Consider the following 21,407-nt stretch of genomic DNA (forward strand, 5'->3'; position numbering starts at 1 on the left):
CCAATATAAAGAGAGGTATACCAATATTGCAACATTAAGAAATTCAGCCAAGGTTACAATTTCAGTATCCCTTGTGCCAAGATACCAATCCAGCTCTTACTAAATCAAAATCTGTGCTTTCCTAAAGGTCAGATTTATTGAGGTATAATTTACATACATTAAAAGTCAAAGACCTATGAGTTTTGACAAACATACTGCGTGTAGTCAAGGTCATGATCAACATGTCATTTTCACGACCCTAAACATTCCTTTGTTACTTTTCAGAATCAACCCTCCTCCTCTCCCTTCAGATCCTTGGATCTACTGATCTGATTTCTACCCCTACAAGGTTGTGTTTGCTAAAAAAAGCTACAAAAATGGGAGCATACGGTATGTGGCTTTTTGTGTGGACTTCTTTCACTTAGCCTTTTCATTTATTGATGCCTTTGTTTTTATTGATAAATTCATAAGCAACAGTCCACTGGATAGAGGTACTTCAGTTTTTCCATTCACTCACTAGTAATGGACATTTGAGTTGTATTCAGTTTTTAACAATTATGATTATGTCACTATAACCGCTCATGTACGAGCATTAGTGTGGACATGTATTTTCATTTCTCTTGCATAAATAACTAGGAGTATGATTGGTGAGTCATAAATATGTTTGTTGTATATGTTTTATTTTTATCAGAAACTGCCAGACTGTTTGACAAAGTGACTGTATTATTTTGCATCCCCATAGGCAATGTGTGGGTTCCAGTTGCTCTGTATCCTCCTCAGCCACTGTGACAGCTGTGTAGTGGAATCCCATTGTGTAATTTGTATTTCCCTAATAAATGATGACATTGAGCATCTTTTCATGTGCTGGTTTTCTCATTTGGCTTTTGTCTTTGATGCAATGTCAAATCTTTTGGCTCTTTTAAAAATTCGGTTGTTTTCTTATTATTGTGGTTTTAAAAATATATTATTGATATAAGTATTATATCAATTATATGTTTTACAGTTGTTTTATCTCTGTCTGTGTTATTTTAACAATAATTTTTGAGAACATTTTGAGTTTAACAGCAAGCTTGAGAGGAAAGTAGAGAGATTTCCCATATACTCTCTGTCCCACACATGTATGTATAGCCTTCTCCATTTTCAACATTCTTCACCAGAGGGTACATTTGTTACAACCAGTGAACTTATCTGACATAAAATAATCACCCAAAGTCCACAGTTACACATACTATGGTCTTGTACAAATGTACAATGACATGTATCCATCATGGTCGTATAATATAAAATACTTTCACTAACCTAAAAACCCTCTGTGTCCCATCTATTTATCTTTTTCACATAACTTTAAGTTGAATTATTTTATAGAAACTGGCAAATATTTGCTCTCTCTCTTTAAGACAAAGAGTTAATAACCCTATATATAAGGAGTAAATATAAAAACAACCACAGAAAAAGTGTGCAAATAATAAGACAAGGCAAATCATCAAAGAAGATATATGTAATAAGTAAACATGTCAAACAATGTTCAAATTTCCAATATTAACAAAATACAAACAACTGTGTTTTTATATCGTTGGCAAATATGATTTTTTTTTCATTATCCTATCTAATAAAAGAGAAACATGGTAATTGGCGTACAACCGCTACCCTTCCCATTGGCTAATCAGGGCAATATGCAAATTATCTGCCAGCCAAGATGGCGGCCGGCAGCCAGGCAGCTTGAAACTAACATGAGGCTTGCTTGCTTCAGTGACGGAGGACTCCAACGTTCCCCGCCTGCCGCTGCAGGCCTCTGAGCTGCAACTCTAAGCAACTATGTAACAAATATAGAAGCTAAACAAAATCCCAGACACCTGCTTTAGTCCGCCGGGCTTCAGCCAGCAGGATCGCAACATTGTAAGCAAAGGCCAGAAACCTACTTTCAGCAGCCGAGGCCTAAGAGCTGGAGCCAAGCCTCAAAGCTAAAGCTGGCCCAGAATAAAAAAAAGAAAAAAAGAAAAAAAGGAGCGGTTGGGAGCTTCAGTCACTCGCCAGCCTGAAAACAGCTCTCAGCCCCTCACCCAGACTGGCCAGGCACCCCAGTGGGGATCCCCACCCTGAAGGGTGTGTGACCAGCTGCAAACAGCCATCATCCCCTCACCCAGGCTGGCCAGGCACCCCAGTGGGGACCCCCACCCTGATCCAGGACACCCTTCAGGGCAAACCAGCCAGCCCTCACCCATGCAACAGGCCTCTACCCTATACAGTAAAAGGGTAATATGCCTCCCAGCACCAGGATCAGCAGAGCCGCGAGGCCCCCCAGACTGGGATCAGCATGACAGGGGGCAGCGCCCAAACCCCCTGATCACCCTGAGGCTCTGTGTGTGACAGGGGGCGGGGCCACAGCCTCCCTATCCACCCTGCTCTGTTCGTGACAGGGGAAGGTGCCCCAACCCCCGATCAGCCCTGCTCTGTGCCTGATAGGGGGGAGCTCCCCAACCTCCTGATCGCCCTGCGGCTCTGTGTGTGACAGGGTGTGGCATCCCAAGCCCCTGATTGGCCCTGCTCTGTGCGTGACAGGGGGCAGTGCCCCAACCCCCTGATTGGCCCTGCTCTGTGCGTGACAGGGGGTGGCGCTGCAACCTCCCCATCGACCCTGCCTTGAGTGTGACAGGGCCGGTGCCCCAACCCCCCAATCGGCCCTACCCTGAGCATGACTGAGAGTGGCATCACAACCTCCCAATCGCCCTGCTCTGTGCATGACAGGGGGCAGCGCCCCAATTCCCCAATCGGCCCTGCTCTGAGCCCGACCAGGGGCTGCACCTAGGGATTGGGCCTGCCCTCTGCCACCTGGGAGCAGGCCTAAGCCAGCAGGTCGTTATCTCCTGAGGGGTCCCAGACTGGGAGAGGGCACAGGCCGGGCTGAGGGACCTCCCTTCCCCCCGAGTGCACAAATTTTTGTGCACCGGGCCTCTAGTAATTATATAATTAGTGATAGGTAGTCATTAAATATAAGCAAGAAAGAAGTCACGTTCATTGCTGGAGGGCCAATAATTGCTAATTTATAAACTTCTGAGGAGTTTTGCAATAGGTATTAAGAACCTTCCACTGATACTGTTTTGTTCAGTAGGCCTAGCTGTGAGTACAGACCTAGCAACAATTTAGTTACAAAACTGGTAGAAGATACTTTTCTCTTTCTCAGTTCTATTTTATCCCAATTTTACAGACAAAGAAAGTGAGGTACAAAGAAGTGACTAATAAACAAAAATATAGAGTTAGTAACTGAGGGAGGTTTCTGGTTCTAGAGCCTGTGTGAATTATTATAAAAAGAATGTTTTTTATAACATTCAGACTTTTCCTGGAATTGTTATAAAGGATTGGTGAATTTTTTTCCATTGAATATGAAGTTTTTCTTTTCTTAAAAATTAAAAGCAACAACACATTTCTGGTTTCTTTTATATAGCTGATTCTATGTGGAGGCATAATGAGTTCCTTTTACTCTTTATATTTATATGTTTTTGACAATATTTGATACACACATATTTCTTTTTTGTGTCTGAGGGACCTTGATTCTGTGTTTCTCAAGAGCAGAAAGTCTTTAATTTAAGAACTTCTGACTCTAGACTTATGCACATAAAGGGACACAGATGTTGGCTAGTGTAGATGTTGAGCCTAAAGAGACTATTGATCTCAATTCACCTTCTCAATATAGGGAATCAGTTAAAATTTGAGTATGATTATGAGGAATTCAAGTCGCTTGTCATTCTGATTACATGCTGGTCATTATCATAGAAGATGAGTTTATTCTAAATCCTACTGGAAAGGGAGAGAAGAGAAAGCATAGAAAACATGGTTATATGCTTTACATGCTTTCTGCCTGTTTTAGTTACTGAGAATTGAAATAAGCATAGAAAATATTATCAGTGGAAACAAAGGTAGGAAAAACGGATGTAGAGAAAATCAGTGTGTGCTTGGCACTCCCCTTTCAATAATAACCACCATCTTTTATCACTTCTCTTCAGTAGGGAACCTATATCCCTTCTATGACCTACTGATAATCACAGCTATATTTATTATGTGCTTATTCTATGCAAAACATAGTTCTACTTGCCTGATAATAAACATTATTTCTAATTTGTGATGGTTAGTTTTATGTGTCAATGTAGGTAGGCCACAGTACCCAGATATTTGGTAAAACACAAGACTGGGTGTCTCTGTGAAGATATTTTTTAGATGAGATTAGCATTTAGATCAGCAGGCTTTGAATAAAGCAGATTACCCTGTGTAACACAGTGGTAGTCAACTCAATAACTTGAAGAGAAAACAGGTAGAGGTTCCCTGAGAAAAAGGAAATTCTGTCTCCAAACTATCTTCAGACTTGAACTGCAACATCAACTGTCCCAGTCTGCTTGCCTACCTAAATATTTTAGACTTGCCAGTCTCCAAAATTATGTGAGCCAAATCCTTAATATCTATCTATCTATCTATCTATCTATCTATCTATCATCTATACATCTTATTGATTCTATTCTATTTCTCTAGATAACTTTTATTAATGAGATTTCAATCCTTCCTAATTTCCTGCTGGAAATTCTCACCACCCCTTCATTATTCTTATCCCTACTGCTAAAGACTTGGGATTCCCATACTTATTTCTCTAAGTCTTTGTCCAACAAAAATCTCTACAATTTACCTTTCATTTCACATCACCACTGCCACTGACCAAGTTTAGACCATTATCATCTCTCTCCTAAATTCATATAATTTCTCTCTAGTCTACATTCTCCTTCCTCCCTTCTTCTACTTAATTATCCACAATGCTACAAAATTAAATTTATAAAATATGTGTCTATTGTCGTCACTCCTATCCTTAAATATTTCACTGGTTTCCCAAGTCTTTTTCTAAAAAAAAATTCTAACAAAGTTTTTTAAGGTAAAAATGCATAATATAGCCATGTAAGGCACAGGAGAGTTCATGGAAAATAGGACCATACTTTGACTTTTTTTTTTAAAGCAAAACATGCTTAAAATATTTTAATGCATTTTAGAAATTAAAACAGGGATCTATCAATATATCTGATTTACATTCATATTCTTTAGCTGCTAAAGATTGCTTCATAATTAGGATCAAGGTTTTATGGGAATTGGGATTTTTCAATCAGATAATATATATTGAGCACCATGTTGGACCTGCAATAGTCAACCAATAAATATGTATTCTCTTTTTCTCTTCCTTTGGTACTATAGAGACCAAGGCAGTATTTTTTTCAAACTTTTTGCCATGACCCAGAATCTACATTAAGAAATACATTTTTAATTTTGTTGCACAATATGTTGTAGCACAATTAAAATGTTTTGAACACACACAAACACACTCTGCATACATGCATGTGCATGAGTGCACATCTGACATAGAAAATAGAAACAAAACTTTGACAAAACAATATTTTATATGAAATGCTGATACTTAATTTTCCATTTCAGTCTACTTTATTTAATTTTATTAATTATAATTCATAATTTTATTAACTATAATTAACAATTTTATTTATTAATGCTGATTGCTATCACTTAAATAATTTTATGATCCAATAATTGGTACTGATGTATATTTTGAGTAGCCTTACCATAAAATATTTTATCTTTCTTTTGACTCACTAGAGAGAGTTATGAGCTTTCTCACACATCTAGTTAAAGTTTAAGAAAGGATAGAGGGATTGATTATATTGAGAATATTGAAAAGAGTATTTTATTGATACTCCCAAATTAAGGTTTATAAAAACCCACTATTATAATTATATTTTAAGTGACCAAGTATACATAGTAAGTTGCAAAATCATTTAAAAAGATCTTACCTCTTCTGAATTGAAGCCGACTTGTGTATTCAGTATACTAGGGCTGCCTCTCCTTTATTATTAATGAATTCACAGATTTTTCAATTCTTGTTCCAGATGACTCACCATTTTCTGCTTTGGTTTCCAGAGGTACCACTGAAATAAAAGTATGAAAGTCTATAAATGAATAAAATCATAACAGTGAAGAGAGCCAAGGGTGCAGTTAGGTAAGAGTCCAAAGTTAAATATTTCAATAAATTTCTACATGACAGAAAGTAGCTTAGGAGCACGTGGATGAATAAAACGTGCTGAAAGGTTCTATCCAGAAAACTTCAGGGGACTGCAGGGATCTGAGGATCAGTGGGCCAGGTGGCACCAGAGTGAGACACAGGTCTCAAGAGTTAGCAGGTACAATGAGGACCAAGAGTGCATAATGATGAGAAGGGATTGATTCAAGATCTAAATAAATGTCTTAATTAACACCAATCCCTTCCTAACCCCCAACTGCAGAGAGATACTTTTGCTATTAACCTTAGGCCAAATATAACAAATAAATGCTAGAGAAACAAAATTTATAAAAATCAAATAATGTGAAAAAATATATACAATAACTCTTGTATAAAAATATTGAACAAGTTGTTTGAACAAATCACAGATTTTTAGTCTAAATACTGGTACCCCAGAATAAAACATTCTTTATTCTGAATTGGTATTAATCTTGGCTGAAAGGAAAAAGAGATACTCTCAAGCTTAATCCATGTTGTTGCAAATGGTAGGATTTCCATCTATCCCGTGGCTACATAATATTCATATCTTCTTTACCTGTTCTCCCATTGAAGGATATGCCTAATGTTGTTTCTATATCTTTACTCTTATGAATAATGCTGCAATAAACATGGGAGTGCAGATGTCTCTATTAAATACTTAGTTCATTTCCTTTGGATATATAACTCAAAAGTGGGATTACTGGATCTTCAGGTAATTATATATTTTATTTTTGAGGAGCCCCCACACTGTTTTCCCAATGGCTGTACCAATATATATTCTCACCATCTGTGTGCAATTGTTTCCTTTTTTTCACATCCTTGCCAATACACAACTATTCTTAAACATTACTGCGCACCAGAATACCCTGGAGGGCTTTAAAAGAAAAGATTTCTAGGTCCAACCTCCATAGTTTTTAATTCAATAGATCTAGATTTGGACCTGAGAATTTGCATTTCTACCAAGTTTTCAGGTAATGCTAATATTGCTTATTTAAGAACCATATTTTGAGAAACACTGCCTTACACAATGTTTTTGTAGTCAGTCAGTCCTGAATTTAAATTCAGCATACGCCATTCAAGAAAAGTGATCTTTGTAAAATGACCTAAATTTAAGAGTCTTCATTTATTCTTCTGGAAAATGGGAATATTAAAAGGCTATTGCATATCTTTTTTTCTTTTTCTTTTTTTTAAAATATATTTTATTGATTTTTTACAGAGAGGAAGGGAGAGAGATAGAGAGTTAGAAACATCGATGAGAGAGAAACATCAATCAGCCACCTCCTGCACATCCCCTACTGGGGATATGCCCACAACCCAGGTACATGCCCTTGACCGGAATCGAACCTGGGACCCTTCAGTCCGCAGGCCGACGCTCTATCCACTGAGCCAAACCGGTTTTGGTGTATTGCATATCTTAATGTACTGAACAGAACCCAGAATGTGCTAAGCAGTCAATAAAAGTTACTATAATTGTTCAATACTAGTTGATAATATTTTCATACCATCAAGCATTTTATGTTTTCGATGTCTGTTTCCTTAGTAATTTATGTCTTTAAGCTACAATAGTAGACTCTAAAATATGCACAGGGAACTGAATTAACAGTTTCTTACATTTACATAATGACATCATCTGAATTTTCCTTGATGTGTCTGACACTGTGCATTGTGGTTAGAGCTTTCGCATGAAAAAAATTGAATATTTTATTACCAAATCTTTTGATTTGGTGTTTTATTTCCCTAGCATGCTCCGGTACACATGACTGTCTCCTGTTGCAACAGCCACTGTGAGCAGCTCTCTGGCAGTGACTTGACTCTTCTTCAATGTGATTGGGATACCCTTTCAGCTGGGGAGTTCCACATAAGACAAATAACTGGGACAGTCGTTTAATTCAGAACATCAAAGCAAAGACAGGCTCATTAGAAATGATGAAACCCCTGTGTAATGAGCACTCAATAAATATAAATGTGTTAAAAGATATTCTCCTCTCTCTCTCTCTCTCTCTCTCTCTCTCTCTCTCTCTCTCTCTCACACACACACACACACACACACACACACACGCGCGCGCGCGAGCGCGCGTGCACGCACACACACAATTTATTACAGGGAAGTATTTATAACAATATCCAGTTCATTCTTGTTAATACAATGATAATAATATAAGTTCTCTCTGTTATAGCCTAATCAGGTCTGTAGTCCTCTACTCCAGTGGTTCTCAACCTTCCTAATGCCGCGACCCTTTAATACAGTTCCTCATGTTGTGGTGACCCCCAACCATAAAATTATTTTCGTTGCTACTTCATAACTGTAATTTTGCTACTGTTATGAATCGTAACATAAATATCTGATATGCAGGATGTATTTTCATTGTTCGTGACCCACAGGTTGAGAACCGCTGCCCTACTCCAATGCCCTAATATCTCTTTTCTTGAGCCACATGTTTCTAGGCTGGTAGGCGTGCTTTTCAGTTACAAACCAATTTCTTTTTTTTTTTCCTCTGTATTATTTTTTTTTATTGCTTAAAGTATTACAAAGGGTATTACATATGTGTCCATTTTTTCCCCCCACCCTAGACAGTCCCCTAGCCTCCCCTATCCCCCAGTGTCTTATGTCCATTGGTTATGCTTATATGCATGCATACAAGTCCTTTGGTTGATCTCTTACCCTCTACCTCCTGCCCCCCAACCCTCCCCGGCCTTCCCACGGCAGTTTGACAATCTGTTTGAGGCAGCTCTGCCTCTGTATCTATTATTGTTCAAAAGTTTATAATGGTCTCTATTATCCATGAATGAGTGAGATCATGTGGTATTTTTCCTTCATTGACTGGCTTATTTCACTTAGCATAATGCTCTCCAGTTCCATCCATGCCGTTGCAAATGGTAGGAGTTCCTTCCTTTTTAGAGCAGCATAATATTCCATCGTGTAGATGTACCACAGTTTTCTAATCCATTCATCTACTGATGGGCACTTAGGCTGTTTCCAGGTCTTAGCTATGGTGAATTGTGCTGCTATGAATGTAGGGGTGCATATATCCTTTCTGATTGGTGTTTCTGGACAAACCAATTTCTAAGTTTTGAACCTGTGGGCAATGAAAAACAGGATGACCAAGCTCTTTAACTGGTTAGAGAAAACCTTCCACTCAACAGGTTTCAAAATGAAAAGTCAGTGAGATTAGTTGGCTGAAGAAACAAAATTCTGCACTGAATTAAAAGTTCATTCTTCCAGCCCATCTCCCACCTTTACCTGTATTTTTAATACCCTGCCCCTTTTTTTTTAACCACAAGAGTGTTTGTGAGATAAAGTATCAAGGACTCAGTTCAGTTCTATAAAGTACAAACAGTTCTCAAGAAGAAACATGCTATAGTGAGTTAAGAACAAAGTATGATTATTAATCTTAATATATTTTTGGAGTGCTGACAGATGGTGAATACAATGAAATATTTTGATAACTTCATGCTATATTTTCAGAGATTTGGAAGCTTACTGAAAATATGAGGTTTAAAATATTTAAATATGTAGATGCTTTTTTAGATCATTGTGACCAAATCTGTTTTTGTAAATAACATGCTGGAGTTCAAAAAGGAAGGTGGAGCTAAGAGAAAAGTAGAAACAACACACACATACAAATGAAGAATCCCTGCAAGAATTCTAGTGGAACAGCAGGCATTACACCTCCAGGGCAATCTATGTGTCCTTTAAACAGAAACTCCCTCCGATGAGCTCGTCTAGGATCACTAAAAGAACTTGGGCCAAGTATGTCAGCATTAAAATTACTGAATTGGCTGAAAACACTGTTGTGTGTCAACCTTTATTTGTCCTTTAAACCAAGAAAAAAGAATAAAAGTATGCCTGTAGGCCAAAGTCCCCTTCTTTCTTTCCCCTCCCTTCCATTCCTCTTGCTCTCTTCAACCTAAATGAGATTTGTACAATGAATTGTAATAGAAAGTTCATATGACAAAAATTACAGTGGTGTGGCCAAGAAAACACCCAGGGGCTTTTAGCTTCCGTTGTGCCAGGAATGAACTATCAGATCGGCCTTCTGGACTCAAAGGCGACGCTGTCAATAAGGATACATCATCTTTTTTGTGGTGTAGAAGAGCTGTCGGTTGTAATTCCCATTATTCCAAAGCCAGGATTTTCCATTAGTCCAGCCACCTGCTGGGTTGCTCTACTCAGGTTTAATGGAGTCTGAACTTGAATTTATCACCATCTGTGGGAAGATGGGAAATGCGCGAGCATCACTAATTCCTTTTCTTCATTTGTTAAGTGTATGTATAATCTTTATGAGGAAGCAGCAAAAGCAGCAAAGGTTGGGGATGGGTGGGAGAACATTTTAGCTTCCACTGACATCGGAGTTCCAGACCAAGGAGGAAAAATGCCGTCTCTTCTAAAGCCAATTCCAGCAACAAAAAGAATGTTTTCATTTCATATGTGATGTAGTATCAAAATCGTGCAGATCCATGATACTATTTCTCTTCAGCTTCCAAAAAAGATCTCATAAGATTTAATCAGATCTCTGGGGAAAATGAAAGACTTGGATACAAAATCAAGTTCACACACACAAAGTTCAAGATTCCTAATTACATTAGCTTTAAAATAGAGCTGTATGGTGTCTATTTTTATGCAGCTTTTCCTTTCCTCCTGAAAGTAAGAGGGGGAAAAAAGGCTTCAAAGAAATCAGGAAGAGAGAAAGACCAGAGGATATCAAAACCTTCCAGATGATCTCTAGATTCAAAGTGCAAGGAAAATTGATATGAATGTACTGCAGTGGTCCTGACTAATAGTCACCAATGGTGATTAGTTGTCATTTTCAATTTTAAAAATCAGTACACAGGTTTATAAGAATGGCAAGCAATCTGCAATTAAACTCAGGTATTGTCTAGCGGATAAAAGCTTGCAACTCTGATCTGCCCAGTTTTTAGACTGCTCCAAGATGTTGCCTTCTTGAATCCTCTGTCCAGGAGAAGATGCAGAGAAAAACTAAGCCATTCTGACATACCCACTGCAATAGGTGGCGCTGACCACTCCAACTAAGAACAAGCCAGAGAATAACGACAGGTCAAAAGGCAGCAGGGGAAATACTCTCAGGAAAGAGGAAGGATTTAACACACACACACACACACACACACACACACACACACACACACACACAGCCCCTGAGAAAACACTGCATGCCATTGTCTTTCTTCAGGAACCATGAGTTCATCCCTTTCTCATGAATCTCCCTCCATGTTTATAATCTTGGATTAATGACTCTAAACAGTGAGTCTGTTCTTAAGTCCTGGGGGTCAGCTCTGTGGACTTGAGGAACTTGGATAATTGGAAGGACTATTACTTATGAAACGAAGCAACAATTCCAGGAGAGGAGAGGAAGAAGCACAAGAAATAACCGCCCTGTTATTTTTTTAAGGCTACCAAGAGAGTTAGCGCTCCTATCAGGGACGCTGTGAATACTGTATTGTGACAAAGCAAAATGCCTCCTGGGTGCCTGTGTCTAGCGGAAAGCTTTTGATGTTTGATCTGTAATGAGATGGAGGAGGAAAGCAGTTCCCTTGGTTAACTAGCATAGACTAGATATGAACAGATTCAAAGATTTAAGCCTCAGCTCTGGGACAAGATCCCTCATCCCAGTAATTTATTATTTAGAAAATCCTGTAAGTTCTTTTCTTTTTTTGTACAGAATACGTGATGGTTTTTAACATATTCCTGCTTTCAGATTTAATGTGGATAACAGCACTTGTGATTGCTATGCTGTATTTCACTTTCGCTTGTTTAATTCTTTCCTCAGTGTGAATACGCTGTGGCTTTATTTAATTTCCTTTGGGCAAATATGAGTAATCGGAACCTGGGGCTTCATACTGGGCCTAGGTACCTTGTACTAGAAAGTGCACAGGCGGTAAAACAAGTAAGTGTAGAGGGTACATGTAACACAGAGCTCAAGGGGAAGATATAATGGTAAAACAAACAAAAATAAGCAGTTAATTTGACTCCACATGGCATGCTATGGATGATGTCACACATATGGTTATTCATACCAGGAGCAGCTACTTCAGAGTTGAAGTTAAATCCTAGAAAATCTGTCAGTTTGGGTTAACGGAATGTCGTTATTACCTCTAGTCAAGCAGATGGAGGGCAAACTTCTCTGCTGGATTCTGCTGCTCTTTAATTAATGTCCACATGTATTATGTCAATATAATGCATCACGTTTTGTCTAAAAGTTGTCTTACTTTTTTTTTAAACAAGAATGATTATTTCATCTAATTTCAACATTTGAACAGTTGTACAAGAGTTTAGAAGCATAGGTAGATAGCTGGAAAATTGTGTTTAAATCAGTGTGTGAGAGAAAAATTAAAAAGCAGGCTGGTTTTACACATTTCATTCTTAATGTAGTGATAGCTTTGATAGTTCTTTCATGAGCATTTCCAGATGAGGGATTCTGAGAGTGTGCATGTGAACATCAAGAAAAACAGGAACCCCAGATGCTAAAGCTGTGCAGGTCTTATTACAGTGCTTTTCCTTGACAAAGGAATTAATAGCTGCAATTCATTTAGTGCTCTGTTGACTCTTGTCAGTGAAGAATGGCAAGTGGGAACATAGCACAATAGAGACATCTTATTTCATAATTTTTTGTGTTCAGAAGTAACAAGGAAGCGCTGGTGTTTGGTATTATGCATGTAAAACTGTGGCATTAAATCTTTAGCACAATTCTAAGAATTAGCATATGATGTAACAACAAAAGAAGACATGTGCCTTAAGTGTAAATGTTCTTTCTTAACTACATGATAGGCTTGCATTGTTCATTTTGAAAAAATATTTTCGCAATGCTGGCTCTAGTCTTGAATTACTTAAGTTAGTCAAATCCAAAATCCTTAAAAATGTGCAAATATTATGTGGAATCACTCCAAGAGGAAACAGTAGGCAGTGATCTGGTACCTCGGATTGAGCACTCAATTGCTTTGTTTCCTTTCAAATTCTAGAATAGATATTCTTTAAATCGACATCAGTACTCCTACTACAACTGGTAACATATATTCTGTAGTTCCACACGGGGTTTCTGAGTGTCTAGACCACACAACCCTCCAGTGCAGTCTCTTCTCATCTCTAGAAGTCTAGAAGATGGTAACTGAATCCTTTGATGAATACAATTTTTCAAGTGAAACAATCATTTTACACACACACACACACACACACACACACACACACACACACACTTCAGGATTTCAGAATCCTGGAGAGCAAGGGCTATGCATTCTAATTTTATTTTCTGAACAACACCCTATTTGATAGCTGCATTCATTCAGAATTCTAAGATTATATAGGTTCACAGATTCACTGAAGTGACAGGGAATTAAACAACAGATTCTAAGAGTCTACTGAGCTCCACATTTTTGTATTGCTAGTTTAGGCCAGTGGTTATCAAACAAAGACAATTTTGTGCCCCCAGAGTACATACAACTTGGGAAGTGGGAGGTGCTACTAAAGCGTACTGAGTAGAGGCCAGAAATGCTGCTAAAATTCCAAAATGTATAAGGTAGGCCTCAAAACCAAGAATCAGCTGGCCCAAAATGTTAATAGTGTTGAGATTTAGAAATCCTGGTCTAAGTCAATGAAAGTATCCGTTACTTCTAAAATCAATTTAAAAAGTCTCCATATAACTGGGGGAAGGGTGGTTCACAAGTCAAAGAATTATTTCCATCATAGGTACTATAACTAAGGAAGAGATGTACAATACCAACCTTGGTTGTCTTAGTTGTGAATAAATTATATTACCATATACAGACAGTCCTTGTGTTATGTCAGACTCAACGTCCATCGTTTTGTGGTTACATCTCCATCTCCCATTTATTTATATAAAAAAGTTCCATCAATTCGACATATATACATATGTGCTTTATGTTTTTTATTATTTATTTACCACAAGTAAAGGTCAAGAATTGTTATCTTTCTTTTAAATTGTTTATACTGTTTCATTTCATTACAGCTGTGTGTGTGCTCCATGTGAGTGACATAGGTGCTTATGTAGGTGGGTTCCGACTTACGGTGAAAATCAGGTTACGTCGCGCGGTAGGAATGGATCTCCGACATAACCCGTGGACCTACTGTATAACAGTTTATCATAACTTCCATATGCTATTTCACTGAAGTATCATATTGTGTTTGTTGGTTTTTCATCTAATTTTTTGCCAATCCTATAGGCTGGCCAGTCTCAAAATTCACTTTGCTATATCATTTATTCTAACTATCTGCTTCAGTTTAAAGTTCTGATAAACAAATATGTCTACAGGGTTGTGCACACAAAACCATGCTTTACTTTATAATTTGGAGAAATTTCAAAAAATAATTTCATCTGTACTTGGTTTTCACAAAATATGCTAACGTTAGAACCAGACTCCAATTGTAACATTTGACTACTCTCTGTAGAAAAGACCAGAGTGCTGAAAGTTTGGAGCCTTGCCTTTGGTTCTAGCTTTTTTACCAACTTTCTTAGTGAGCTGATGACTCACTCTACCTCTGTGCACCTGTTTTGTTCATTTTTATATTAAAATCAGTTAAATGTGCTTCTGAATTTTGAAGTTTTACTTAAAACATATATATATATACATTTTGTAGCAGAGGACATGACTTTGTCCATGGAGAGAAGTGCTAAAAATTGAGGGGACAGCATTTATATGAAAATTCCATTAATATGTTAAAGTAGTAAAATGTTCATTGTTACAACCTAAAAAAAAACAAAGTTTCAAAAATTCGTAGTTAGTCCATGTGACTTTATAGAAAAGAAGAAAAAGAGAAAATAAAGGAAATGACTATTATCTAGACCAGCAATGGCGAACCTTTTGAGCTCAGCGTGTCAGCATTTTGAAAAACCCTAACTTAACTCTGGTGCCGTGTCACATATAGAAATGTTTTTATATTTGCAACCATAGTAAAACAAAGATTTATATTTTTGATATTTATTTTATATATTTAAATGCCATTTAACAAAGAAAAAATCAACCAAAAAAATGAGTTTGCGTGTCACCTCTGACACGTGTGTCATAGGTTCGCCATCACTGCCCTAGACAGATAACTTAGTATTTTTCTTTAATTTGATGTAAAGAGCCAAAATAGGGAAATAGCTTCCCTTGGTAAAAATATTATATAAATTATATTCTTACGATCTGGAACCAAAGTACTGCCTGTATATACTAGGCTAGCCCCTGAGATAAGTCCTATTATTATCTCTTCCATGTAAAGGGGGAAAGTAAAGCACAGAGTGCCTAAGTAATTTACCCAAAGGCAAACGCCTAGGAAGTAGTAGAGGTGGGGCAAAAAACTGAAGCCGTTTGCTCCAATATCCTCATTATTAAGCACTCTGCAGAGCAGCCTAATAGAGGCATACTATCAGTAAGATGCAATGAAAAAGGAAACTAAAACCCTAACAGATTTTGCATTAAAGTTGGGTTTTGTATGAGATTGGCTTATAAAATTATTTTCACAAGCATATTAACTTTTTAAATATCAAAACATTCTACAAAGGCATTGATGAGGTATGAATGTTAGCTATTTCTATCATCATCATCATCATCATCATCATCATCATCATCATTCCTTACTATTATTAACTGTCTTATTAGGTTCTCAACTAAAACAAGGTGCCCACTACGCTTACAGATACCATGTACTATAAGCTTACAGGAACCATGTACTACATATTTTCTAGGAAAGCCCAGATTTTTATAACTGGGCTTCATGAACAAATATACAGTATATACTACAGACATCTGGGCTTTCCAAGAAAATATACAGTAAGTATATGGTATCTGTAAACTTACAGTATAGTGTACAGAATATGAATATATTATTCAAAACAATAAGATAGAATACTTTTTCATTTCTATGTTTTCAATACCTACCTGTTACCACCTGATTAGTGTGTTTTGAGTAATCAATAAAACCTACCTTAACAAATCATTCAACTATATAATAATCCTAACAGTTAACAGCTTGACTCCTTTAGGGTGTGACTTCATCCATTACTCTTTAGTTGCTCAGATCTTTTCTATTTGGTTCTGTGATACTGTGATTATTTGAAATGGTTAAATAATCTTGGAAATTACTGAACCTGATGATAACTTTAATTTCAAGACTTTGAAGTACTCTTCTTGATGCCTCACTACTTTTATGGTTGTGTTCAAAGTTCACACTGTCTCATTTACTAACATCTCTATGTAGATCTATTGCAAATTGTATATAATGTTTCTTGTGCTCATCATACTCTCATCAACATATTTTGAGGTTATTAATAGCATGATAATTTTGAAGTGTTATGTAAAAGAAGAAGCCTTTTATGTAAAGGAGATCACATTAATCCAAACTGAAGTTTATGCAGTATAAGCTTGAGGGAAAAGAAATTTGAATGCAAATCAAATTGGATTTTTCTGGAAATATCACTTTAAGTCTATGAGAAAACCACTGTAGCTGTGATTAAAATGTGTTTTCTTATATTTGATTAGAAAAAAGTTCCTGTCCTTTTCCAAAAGTGTTTGTTAAAAAGGAACTTTACAGCATTTCCAATCTAGTTTAATTATCCATTCAGTAGGCATTGACTTTCACCAGGGCAATGTGAGTCAAATTGGGAGTGGAACAAATACATAGGAATAGTCTGTGGATAGAATGAGAGAACACGGAGACCATAAGAGAAGGCTGCTCTTTTTATAAGAATCTAGTAAAGAAAAGAGGGGGAATGAATCATACTGAAGAAGGACCCAAATTACAGGCCTAAGAACCTATGGCAGCCTCAGCAAGCCCCTTAATGAGGAATAAAAGCAAGGAATGAAAATGACATTTAATATATACTTTAATATTGCAAGAAAGCTTTTATTTTCCTCATGAGCTCTTGTTTTGCAAAAATCTTCCTAAAAACCATGTTTTTTGTTGTTGTTATTTTATTTATTTATTTATTTATTTATTTATTTATTTATTTATTTGCATTTGAAAAATGGAGCAGGGTAAAGGAATGGAGTGAGCAATGTGGGGAGAGAGGGCTAGTTTAGAGCACAGTCAGGGAAGAAAGGTTTCTGTGATGGGTGATATTTCAGTAACAACCATAGCGAAATGCAGGATCATGACAAGCAGATGACTAGGTAAGAGAGCTCCAGGCCAACGGTTAGCAAAGGCAAAGGTGTTAGGTCATGATGTCCATGGTAAGTTTGCATACAACAAAGAAGTTAGAGAAGAAGACAGTAGTAGGATGATGTTGTAGAGAGCCTGGGAACAGATGACAGGAAGAACTTTGAGCTTTATCTCAGCGTACAATGGGAAATCATCAGAGCACTTTGAAAGGGGGTGTGTCATGATAAGAAATACACCTTAAATGAATCATTCTAGACACTGAGAGGTTAACAGATTTGCAGCATGCATCAGATTGTGTAGGGCCTTAAAGACCATGGCAAGGCATATGAAATTTAATATAAATGTGATTAAAAGCCAAGAGAGTCATATAAATAGAGTATGGAATAATCTTTGTAATTTAAAAAGATCACATGACTTGCTGTGTGGATTACAATTTTTAGGAAAAACAGGCAGACCAATTAAGAGAACACTGTAGTGGCCCAAGTAACAGAATTTAGTTGTTTGGACAAGATAGCTGAAAGAGGGTGTAGTAAGAAATAGATGGTTTTGAATATTGTGAAGGTTGAGATACAGGAATTTGATAAGATTGATGGGGGAGTCTGAGCAAGTCTCCCAGTATGTGCCACACTGGCCTGCAGATTATTTTGAATTAAATCAAAACCCAACAAAGTCAGAAAAAGGTGTTTTTTTGTTTGTTTACTTGATTTTGGGGTTTTTTCCTTTTATTTTCCTCCTTAAAGAGATTCAGATAGAAAAACCTGCTTCAGGAAGAGAACCTTATCATAATTACCTTAAGAATATTCACCTTAGCATTAAATAGAAAGGGCCCAAGCAGGAGCCTCTAAACTGGCTTCCCCTGTGTCCCATTGTTTCTGGGTGGCCTAGCAGGAATTTGTTAGCCACTTTCTCAGCTCCCTGGGAATTGCCTATTTGCCCCCTTTGAACCCCAAAATTCATCCTCCCACTTCCTCCTTTGTCCAAAATGACATATATACCCAATTTTGCCTCAGTGTCTTTGGAATTTTTATGTTTAGGCGAATTTCCTGTGTGCATGTATTAAAATTTGATTGTTTCCTGTTAATTTGCTATATGTCATTTGAATTATTCACCCAACCACAACTAAAGAGGTAAGGGGAAAGATTTCCTGGCCCTGACATTGAATATGTTATTTATAGAAAGAGAACAAATAAAAACTTCAAGCTTTGGTGACTGAGTAAATAGGGAATTGATAGTAAATGATTGCTAAGATAACGAGTTTGGAGGAAGAGGCATGGGGAATCAAGCATTCTTCTCAGGACATGTTGAATTTGAAATGCTCATAAGCTTTCAAATTAGAATGTGGATTTAGCAGTTGTATATACACATATGTGGTTTTATTTAAAGGTTTACTCTTGAAGGATGAAATTATAGAGTCATTAGGAAGAAATAGACGGTGTGGTATCAGATATTTCCAGTCCTCTGCTTCCATAGTATATGGTAAAATGGCATTTCTTAGCCCCTTGATGGTTAGTTAGGGCCTTGAAAATAGCTTTGAGATAAAGTTATTTTAGGTGGAACCATTTAACTTCAGTATGAGGGCCTCAAGAACTCTATTTTTCTGCCATTATCTTCCGACAGTTTTCCAGATGATGGCTGCTCCATCTGTCTGGATCCCTAAATGAGGACGTATAGTATAACTTCCAGCTGACTCACAGCAACATAGCAGGAATGAGAAATCAACCTTGCTCATTTAGTCTCCTGAAATATGGTAGTTGTTATTGTAGCATAGCTTCCCATTCTGGATAATACAGACATGACTAAAGCCATAGGATTGGATGGGGTCATGTAAGGAGTAAGTATAGAAAGAAAACAGAATAGTTTCAAGGATTGAGCCATAGGGTATTCCAACATTTACTAATTAGAAAGAGAAAGAGGATGACCATCAGGCAGAGAAACAGTCTTTAGGTTATTTGTTCATTTTTTAAAAAAACATTATTAGTATTAAAATAGTTGCTTTAAAATTATCAGAAATTTAATAAAAACATTTCCTTTTTGGGAAGAAGGAATGGGGGGAGGAGAACACTTCTTAAAATGCCAATTATAGCCAACTATAGCATGCATAATCGGTTTGCACTCTAAACAGATTCTTCTGAAACATTTTCAACTATTGAGTCTAGCGCACAGTCACATGACAACCCACTGCTCCCAGTCTGTGTTAACTTCATTTCTTCAATAGCTTTAATATTGTGGTGAACTTTGTGGCAAAGTATAGCTAATCAGGGTCCAGTAAAATTTAATAGCATTGTTAAATTTATTTGACAAGTCAGTCACTGAACTTTAAAGGTGCTTTAATGCTGTGTCACCTTACTTACATAAGAACACCAAAATATAAGCCTGTAAATGCCTCAAGGTCACCAAACAAAAATGCTGAGGACAACCAATCATAGAGAGCCAACTAGGGCTTTAAGCTACAGCCAATCAAATAATTTCCTTTCTGTGCTTCTTCACTTTCTCTATTTAAGTCTTTCCCCGGGCTCCCATTCGTGGAAGAGTGCTCCTAACCACATCCGGTTTGGCACTGCCCTGTTCCAAATTATAAATGTTCAAACAAACTCGAATTTTTTAATATGCCAGTTTATCTTTAACAACATATACCAGGATTTGTACCACATATCCTATTTTGTTAATTGCAAAGTCGTTTTGTTTTCCTTAATTGGATTATATATTCCTGAACTTCAGTTTTCCATGAATATTGGATCATTTCGAATGCCACGTATTTGGTGTCTGAATGATAAACAGATGAGATAAGCAAGCACGCTCACATACCAGTGTGCACATGCTCACGTGTGCACACACACACAGCCTATTTGAACTCTATAATATACTATACACTGAGCAATGTATAAACTTTGTTGTCCTAATTTTATTGCTCAATACATGAAAGGCAAAAGGTAGCTTCATGTGTCTTGATGACAAAATAAAGCGGCATCTGTAGCCACCTTCCCCTGTTAGGTTTAAAAAGCTTTACAGCAAATGTGAAAGTGACCGGTTTCCATCAGTGGCAGGTAATAGCTTCATTTATAAATGTTAATTTTGAAACTTTATTCTACTGTTCTTTTTCCATACAGAAAGCTCATTTCAATGCTGTCATAATTCAATATACTAGAAGACAATTTAATCTATACTTATGAATCCAAATTCCTGTTAAAAAAATAACTGCTTGTGATAATACTAATGGAAACAGCACTGCTGAGATGATCACTGCATAAACAAATACATTTTTAACATGGAAAGCATATACAGACAGGCGCTGACAATTGTGTCACAACATTCTCCTCTCCCTGGCAAGGTGAGAGTTTTCTTTTGACGTTAATTTTAAAACAAGCCACAATTTCAGAAACATTGACAAATTTTGAAATGATAGAAATTTTAGCTTGCATATTGTCCAATGTTTCTCTCCTTTTATTGCTAAAACGGTTTTGGTGTCCTTTTCCCTGAGGTAGTTCAGCTCAAAGCAGGAGGGATAAAAGAGCAAAGGGAACAGGTGGAGAGACAAAGGGTAAAGAGACTAAGGACATGAATGTTTTGAATGGAGGGGAATTGATCACAAAAGGATTAGGCAACAGTGATGAGTGAGAATTGGAAGTGAGAGGAAAGGGGTAACTTAATGTTAATTGCCAGATATTGAATCTCTTTCATAGGCTTTTATAGATTCAATTTCTGAATTTGAGAAAATAGAGTCCATTTTGACTTATTTGAACTCTGCTTCTTATTGTATTTATTTTTAAAATTTTATTTATTGGATTTTAGGGAGGGAGGGAGAGAGAGAGAGAGAAAGTGAGTTTGTTGTTCCACTCATTTATTCATTGATTGATTCTTGTATGTGCCCTGACCAGGGATAGAACCCACAACCTTGCTTGGCATATGGAAGATGAAAGAATCAAAGAAATATTGTTTTATTTACACCAAGGTATTGTACATTGTTTTGTGTATGGACACAAAATTAAATGTTAGGATTCAAGACATTTTTTTTCAATTTCAGGCATAAATGTGAATTTGGTAGATAGAGCTATGTATATTAAAAATGCAGTTGTGAGATGGTTTTTATAAAATTATCTTTGGAAACTGTAAAGTTCTAATTAAACATTGGTTAAATGAAAATAAATATGTTAAGATTTGTAGAGTTTTATTCCTATAAAGTTCAAAATAAAAGATACTTATTATTATTGCTATCATCAGAGTTCCCTGTTGATGGGAGAG

Source organism: Myotis daubentonii, chromosome 11 (assembly GCF_963259705.1).
Source record: "Myotis daubentonii chromosome 11, mMyoDau2.1, whole genome shotgun sequence".
Lineage (NCBI taxonomy): Eukaryota > Metazoa > Chordata > Mammalia > Chiroptera > Vespertilionidae > Myotis > Myotis daubentonii.